This window comes from Pristiophorus japonicus, unplaced genomic scaffold (assembly GCF_044704955.1).
Source record: "Pristiophorus japonicus isolate sPriJap1 unplaced genomic scaffold, sPriJap1.hap1 HAP1_SCAFFOLD_104, whole genome shotgun sequence".
Lineage (NCBI taxonomy): Eukaryota > Metazoa > Chordata > Chondrichthyes > Pristiophoridae > Pristiophorus > Pristiophorus japonicus.
In genome coordinates this window covers 527,585-535,736 of record NW_027250691.1, presented here as the reverse complement: position 1 = coordinate 535,736, position 8,152 = coordinate 527,585, and positions in this window count along the sequence as shown.

Sequence of the window (8,152 nt, the reverse complement as noted above, 5' to 3'; positions counted from 1 at the left end):
GTTTCTGGTTTCTAGTTCAGACTGTGGGTAGTTGGACAGCTTGTGGTTAAATGTCAGGCTGTGGTCAGTTGGTTAGTTTCTGGTTTTATGTCAGAGTGAGGTCAGATGGTCAGTTTCTGGTTTCTAGGTCAGACTGTGGTCAGTTGGTCTATTTCTGTTTTCTAGGTCAGACTTTGGTCAGTTGGTCAGATTCTGCTTTCTAGATCAGACTGTGGTCAGTTTATCAGTTTCTGGTTCCTAATTTAGACTGTGGTCAGTTGGTCAGTTACTGGTTTCTCGTTCAGACTGCGGTTAGTTGGTCAGTTTCTGGTTTATAGGTAAGACTGTGGTCAGTTGGTCAGTTTCGGATTGTCTCGGTCAGTTTTTGGCCAGTTGGACAGATTCTGGTTTCTCGTTCAGACTGCGGTTAGTTGGTCAGTTTCTGGTTTATAGGTCAGACTGTGGTCAGTTGGTCAGTTTCTGTTTTCTAGGTCAGACTGTGGTCAGTTGGTCAGTTTCTGTTTTCGAGGTCAGACTGTGGTCAGCAGGTCAGTTACTGGTTTCTCGTTCAGATTGCGGTTATTTGGTCTGTTTCTGGTTTCTAGGTCAGACTGTGGTCAGTTGGTCAGTTTCTGCTTATTAGATCAGAATGTGGTCAGTTTGTCAGTTACTGGTTTCTAGGTCTGACTGTGGTCAGTTAGTCAGTTTCGGATTGTCTCGGTCAGTTTTTGGCCAATAGACAGTTTCTGGTTTCGAGGTCAGACTGTGGTCGGTTGGTCAGTTTCTGGTTTCGAGGTCAGACTGTGGTCAGTTTGTCAGTTTCTTGTTTCTCGTTCAGACTGCGGATAGTCGGTCAGTTTCTGGTTTATAGGTCAGACTGTGGTCAGTTGGTCAGTTTCTGGTTTCTAGATCAGACTGTGGTTAGTTTGTCAGTTTCTGATTCCAAGGTCAGACTGTGGTCAGTTGGTCAGTTTCTGTTTTCTAGGTCAGACTGTGGTCAGTTGGTCAGTTTCTGCTTTGTAGATCAGAATGTGGTCAGTTTGTCAGTTTCTGGTTTCTAGTTCAGACTGTGGTCAGTTGGTCAGTTTCGGATTGTCTCGGTCAGTTTTTGGTCAGTTGGACAGTTTCTGGTTGCTAGATCAAACTGTGGTTAGTTGTTCAGTTTCTCGTTTCGAGATCAGACTGTGGTCAGTTGGTCAGTTTCTGTTTTCTTGGTCAGACTGTGGTCAGTTGGTCAGATTCTGCTTTCTAGATCAGACTGTGGTCAGTTTATCAGTTTCTGGTTCCTAATTTAGACTGTGGTCAGTTGGTCAGTTTCTGGTTTCTCGTTCAGACTGCGGTTAGTTGGTCAGTTTCTGCTTTCTAGATCAGACTGTGGTCAGTTTGTCAGTTTCTGGTTTCTAGGTCAGACTGTGGTCACTTGGACAGTTTCTGGTATCTCGTTCAATCTGTGGTCAGTTGGTCAGTTTCTGGTTCCTAGTTTAGACTGTGGTCAGTTGGTCAGTTACTGGTTTCTCGTTCAGATTGCGGTTAGTTGGTCAGTTTCTGGTTTATAGGTCAGACTGTGGTCAGTTGGTCAATTTCTGCTTTGTAGATCAGAATGTGGTCAGTTTGACAGTTACTGGTTTCTAGGTCTGACTGTGGTCAGTTAGTCAGTTTCGGATTGTCTCGGTCAGTTTTTGGCCAAAAGACAGTTTCTGGTTTATAGGTCAGACTGTGGGTAGTTGGAAAGACTGTGGTTAAATGTCAGACTGTGGTCAGTTGGTCAGTTTCTGGTTTTATGTCAGACTGAGGTCAGATGGTCAGATTCTGGTTTCTAGGTCAGACTGTGGTCAGTTGGTCAGTTTCTGTTTTCTAGGTCAGACTGTGGTCAGTTGGTCAATATTTGGTTTCGAAGTCAGACTGTGGTCAGTTGGTCAGTTTCTGCTTTCTAGATCAGACTGTGGTCAGTTGGTCAGATTCTGGTTCCTAGTTCAGACTGTGGTCATTTGGTCCGTTATTGGTTTCTCGTTCAGACTGCGGTTAGTTGGTCAGTTTCTAGTTTATAGGTCAGACTGTGGTCAGTTGGTCAGTTTCTGGTTTCTAGATCGGACTGTAGTCAGTTGGTCAGTTTATGCTTTGTAGTTTAGAATTTGGTCAGTTTGTCAGTTTCCGGTTTCTAGGTCTGACGTGGTCAGTTAGTCCGTTCCGGATTGTCTCGGTCAGTTTTTGGTCAGTTGCACAGTTTGAGGTTTCGAGGTCAGACTGTGGTCAGTTGGTCAGTTTCTGGTTCCAAGGTCAGACTGTGGTCAGTTGGTCAGTTTCTGTTTTCTAGGTCAGACAGTGGTCAGTTGGTAAGTTTCAGGTTCCTACTTCAGACTGTGGGCAGTTGGTCAGTTGCTGGTTCTAGGTCAGTTTGTGGACAGTTCGTCAGTTGCCGATTGCTAGATCAGTCTATGTGCAGTTTGTTACTTTTTGGTTGCGAGCTCATCCTGTAGTCCATTGGTCAGTTGCTGGTTACTTGATCAGACTGTGGTCAGTTCCATCAGTTTCTGGTTTCTCGGTCAGACTGTGGTCAGTTGGTCAGTTGCAAGTTGTCTCGGTCAGACTCTGTTCAGTTGGTTAGCTTCTGGTTTCTAGGTCAGACTGAAGTCAGTTGGTCAGTTTCTGGTTCCTAATTCAGACTGCGATCATTTGGTCAGTTACGGTTTCTAGCTCAGACTGTGGTCAGTTGGTCAGTATCATTTTTCTATGTCAGACTGTGGTCAGTTGGTCAGTTGCTGGTTGCTAGGTCAGAATGTGGTCAGTTGGTCAGTTTCTGCTTTCTAGATCAGACAGTGGTCAGTTTCTGGTTGCTAGATCAGACTGTGTTCAGTTGGTCAGTTTCTGTTTTCTCGGTCAGACTGTCATCAGTTGGTGAGTATCTGGTTTCTAGTTCAGACTGTGGGTAGTTGGACAGCTTGTGGTTAAATGTCAGGCTGTGGTCAGTTGGTTAGTTTCTGGTTTTATGTCAGAGTGAGGTCAGATGGTCAGTTTCTGGTTTCTAGGTCAGACTGTGGTCAGTTGGTCTATTTCTGTTTTCTAGGTCAGACTTTGGTCAGTTGGTCAGATTCTGCTTTCTAGATCAGACTGTGGTCAGTTTATCAGTTTCTGGTTCCTAATTTAGACTGTGGTCAGTTGGTCAGTTACTGGTTTCTCGTTCAGACTGCGGTTAGTTGGTCAGTTTCTGGTTTATAGGTAAGACTATGGTCAGTTGGTCAGTTTCGGATTGTCTCGGTCAGTTTTTGGCCAGTTGGACAGATTCTGGTTTCTCGTTCAGACTGCGGTTAGTTGGTCAGTTTCTGGTTTATAGGTCAGACTGTGGTCAGTTGGTCAGTTTCTGTTTTCTAGGTCAGACTGTGGTCAGTTGGTCAGTTTCTGTTTTCGAGGTCAGACTGTGGTCAGCAGGTCAGTTACTGGTTTCTCGTTCAGATTGCGGTTATTTGGTCTGTTTCTGGTTTCTAGGTCAGACTGTGGTCAGTTGGTCAGTTTCTGCTTATTAGATCAGAATGTGGTCAGTTTGTCAGTTACTGGTTTCTAGGTCTGACTGTGGTCAGTTAGTCAGTTTCGGATTGTCTCGGTCAGTTTTTGGCCAATAGACAGTTTCTGGTTTCTAGGTCAGACTGTGGTCGGTTGGTCAGTTTCTGGTTTCGAGGTCAGACTGTGGTCAGTTTGTCAGTTTCTTGTTTCTCGTTCAGACTGCGGATAGTCGGTCAGTTTCTGGTTTATAGGTCAGACTGTGGTCAGTTGGTCAGTTTCTGGTTTCTAGATCAGACTGTGGTTAGTTTGTCAGTTTCTGATTCCAAGGTCAGACTGTGGTCAGTTGGTCAGTTTCTGTTTTCTAGGTCAGACTGTGGTCAGTTGGTCAGTTTCTGCTTTGTAGATCAGAATGTGGTCAGTTTGTCAGTTTCTGGTTTCTAGTTCAGACTGTGGTCAGTTGGTCAGTTTCGGATTGTCTCGGTCAGTTTTTGGTCAGTTGGACAGTTTCTGGTTGCTAGATCAAACTGTGGTTAGTTGTTCAGTTTCTCGTTTCGAGATCAGACTGTGGTCAGTTGGTCAGTTTCTGTTTTCTTGGTCAGACTGTGGTCAGTTGGTCAGATTCTGCTTTCTAGATCAGACTGTGGTCAGTTTATCAGTTTCTGGTTCCTAATTTAGACTGTGGTCAGTTGGTCAGTTTCTGGTTTCTCGTTCAGACTGCGGTTAGTTGGTCAGTTTCTGGTTTATATGTAAGACTGTTGTCAGTTGGTCAGTTTCTGGTTTCTAGGTCAGACTGTGGTCAGTTGGTCAGTTTCTGCTTTGTATAATCAGAATGTGGTCAGTTTGTCAGTTACTTGTTTCTCGGTCTGACTGTGGTCAGTTCGTCAGTTTCCCATTGTCTCGTTCAGTTTTTGGCCAGTTGGACAGTTTCTGGTTTCTAGGTCAGACTGTGGTCAGTTTGTCAGTTTCTGGTTTCTAGGTCAGACTGTGGTCAGTTGGTCAGTTTCTGGTTCCTAGTTCAGACTGTGATCAGTTGGTCAGTTTCTGGTTTCTCGTTCAGACAGCGGTTAGTTGGTCAGTTTCTGGTTTATAGGTCAGACTTTGGTCAGTTGGTCAGTTTCTGGTTTCTAGGTCAGACTGTTTCAGTTGGTCAGTTTCTGCTTTGTAGATCAGAATGTGGTCAGTTTGTCAGTTACTGGTTTCTAGGTCTGACTGTGGTCAGTCAGCCAGTTTCAAATTGTCTCGGTCAGTTTTTGGCCAGTTGGAAAGTTTCTGGTTTCTCGTTCAGACAGCGGTTAGTTGGTCAGTTTCTGGTTTATAGGTCAGACTGTGGTCAGTTGGTCAGTTTCTGTTTTCTAGGTCAGACTGTGGTCAGTTGGTCAGTTTCTGGTTTCGAGGTCAGACTGTGGTCAGTAGGTCAGTTACTGGTTTCTCGTTCAGATTGCGGGTAGTTGGTCAGTTTCTGGTTTATAGGTCAGACTGTGGTCAGTTCGTCAGTTTCTGGTTTCTAGGTCAGACTGTGGTCAGTTGGTCAGTTTCTGCTTATTAGATCAGAATGTGGTCAGTTTGTCAGTTACTGGTTTCTAGGTCTGACTGTGGTCAGTTAGTCAGTTTCGGATTGTCTCGGTCAATTTTTGGCCAATAGACAGTTTCTGGTTTCGAGGTCAGACTGTGGTCAGTTGGTCAGATTCTGTTTTCGAGGTCAGACTGTGGTCAGCAGGTCAGTTACTGGTTTCTCGTTCAGATTGCGGTTATTTGGTCTGTTTCTGGTTTCTAGGTCAGACTGTGGTCAGTTGGTCAGTTTCTGCTTATTAGATCAGAATGTGGTCAGTTGGTCAGTTTCTGTTTTCGAGGTCAGACTGTGGTCAGCAGGTCAGTTACTGGTTTCTCGTTCAGATTGCGGTTATTTGGTCTGTTTCTGGTTTCTAGGTCAGACTGTGGTCAGTTGGTTAGTTTCTGCTTATTAGATCAGAATGTGGTCAGTTTGTCAGTTACTGGTTTCTAGGTCTGACTGTGGTCAGTTAGTCAGTTTCGGATTGTCTCGGTCAGTTTTTGGCCAATAGACAGTTTCTGGTTTCTAGGTCAGACTGTGGTCGGTTGGTCAGTTTCTGGTTTCGAGGTCAGACTGTGGTCAGTTTGTCAGTTTCTTGTTTCTCGTTCAGACTGCGGATAGTCGGTCAGTTTCTGGTTTATAGGTCAGACTGTGGTCAGTTGGTCAGTTTCTGGTTTCTAGATCAGACTGTGGTTAGTTTGTCAGTTTCTGATTCCAAGGTCAGACTGTGGTCAGTTGGTCAGTTTCTGTTTTCTAGGTCAGACTGTGGTCAGTTGGTCAGTTTCTGCTTTGTAGATCAGAATGTGGTCAGCTTGTCAGTTTCTGGTTTCTAGTTCAGACTGTGGTCAGTTGGTCAGTTTCGGATTGTCTCGGTCAGTTTTTGGTCAGTTGGACAGTTTCTGGTTGCTAGATCAAACTGTGGTTAGTTGTTCAGTTTCTCGTTTCGAGATCAGACTGTGGTCAGTTGGTCAGTTTCTGTTTTCTTGGTCAGACTGTGGTCAGTTGGTCAGATTCTGCTTTCTAGATCAGACTGTGGTCAGTTTATCAGTTTCTGGTTCCTAATTTAGATTGTGGTCAGTTGGTCAGTTTCTGGTTTCTCGTTCAGACTGCGGTTAGTTGGTCAGTTTCTGGTTTATATGTAAGACTGTTGTCAGTTGGTCAGTTTCTGGTTTCTAGGTCAGACTGTGGTCAGTTGGTCAGTTTCTGCTTTGTAGATCAGAATGTGGTCAGTTTGTCAGTTACTGGTTTCTAGGTCTGACTGTGGTCAGTTAGTCAGTTTCCCATTGTCTCGTTCAGTTTTTGGCCAGTTGGACAGTTTCTGGTTTCTAGGTCAGACTGTGGTCAGTTTGTCAGTTTCTGATTTCTAGGTCAGACTGTGGTCAGTTGGTCAGTTTCTGGTTCCTAGTTAAGACTGTGATCAGTTGGTCAGTTTCTGGTTTCTCGTTCAGACAGCGGTTAGTTGGTCAGTTTCTGGTTTATAGGTCAGACTTTGGTCGTTGGTCAGTTTCTGGTTTCTAGGTCAGACTGTTTCAGTTGGTCAGTTTCCGCTTTGTAGATCAGAATGTGGTCAGTTTGTCAGTTACTGGTTTCTAGGTCTGACTGTGGTCAGTTAGCCAGTTTCAAATTGTCTCGGTCAGTTTTTGGCCAGTTGGACAGTTTCTGGTTTCTCGTTCAGACTGCGCTTAGTTGGTCAGTTTCTGGTTTATAGGTCAGACTGTGGTCAGTTGGTCAGTTTCTGTTTTCTAGGTCAGACTGTGGTCAGTTGGTCAGTTTCTGGTTTCGAGGTCAGACTGTGGTCAGTAGGTCAGTTACTGGTTTCTCGTTCAGATTGCGGTTAGTTGGTCAGTTTCTGGTTTATAGGTCAGACTGTGGTCAGTTGGTCAGTTTCTGGTTTCTAGGTCAGACTGTGGTCAGTTGGTCAGTTTCTGCTTATTAGATCAGAATGTGGTCAGTTTGTCAGTTACTGGTTTCTAGGTCTGACTGTGGTCAGTTAGTCAGTTTCGGATTGTCTCGGTCAATTTTTGGCCAATAGACAGTTTCTGGTTTCTAGGTCAGACTGTGGTCGGTTGGTCAGTTTCTGGTTTCGAGGTCAGACAGTGGTCAGTTGGTCAGTTTATGGTTCCAAGGTCAGACTGTGGTCAATTGGTCAGTTTCTGTTTTCTAGGTCAGAATGTGGTCAGTTTGTCAGTTTCTGGTTTCTCGTTCAGACTGCGGATAATCGGTCAGTTTCTGGTTTATAGGTCAGACTGTGGTCAGTTGGTCAGTTTCTGGTTTCTAGATCAGACTGTGGTCAGTTGGTCAGTTTCGGATTGTCTCGGTCAGTTTTTGGTCAGTTGGACAGTTTCTGGTTGATAGATCAAACTGTGGTTAGTTGTTCAGTTTCTGGTTTCGAGGTCAGACTGTGGTCAGTTGGTCAGTTTCTGTTTTCTTGGTCAGACTGTGGTCAGTTGGTCAGATTCTGCTTTCTAGATCAGACTGTGATCAGTTTATCAGTTTCTGGTTCCTAATTTAGACTGTGGTCAGTTGGTCAGTTTCTGGTTTCTCGTTCAGACTGCGGTTAGTTGGTCAGTTTCTGGTTTATATGTAAGACTGTGGTCAGTTGGTCAGTTTCTGGTTTCTAGGTCAGACTGTGGTCAGTTGGTCAGTTTCTGCTTTGTAGATCAGAATGTGGTCAGTTTGTCAGTTACTGGTTTCTAGGTCTGACTGTGGTCAGTTAGTCAGTTTCCCATTGTCTCGTTCAGTTTTTGGCCAGTTGGACAGTTTCTGGTTTCTAGGTCAGACTGTGGTCAGTTTGTCAGTTTCTGGTTTCTAGGTCAGACTGTGGTCAGTTGGTCAGTTTCTGGTTCCTAGTTCAGACTGTGATCAGTTGGTCAGTTTCTGGTTTCTCGTTCAGACAGCGGTTAGTTGGTCAGTTTCTGGTTTATAGGTCAGACTGTGGTCAGTTGGTCAGTTTCTGGTTTCTAGGTCAGACTGTTTCAGTTGGTCAGTTTCTGGTTCCTAGTTCAGACTGTGGTCATTTGGTCAGTTACTAGTTTCTCGTTCAGACTGCAGTTAGTTGGTCAGTTTCTGGTTTATAGGTCAGACTGTGGTCAGTTGGTCAGTTTCTGGTTTCTAGATCAGACTGTG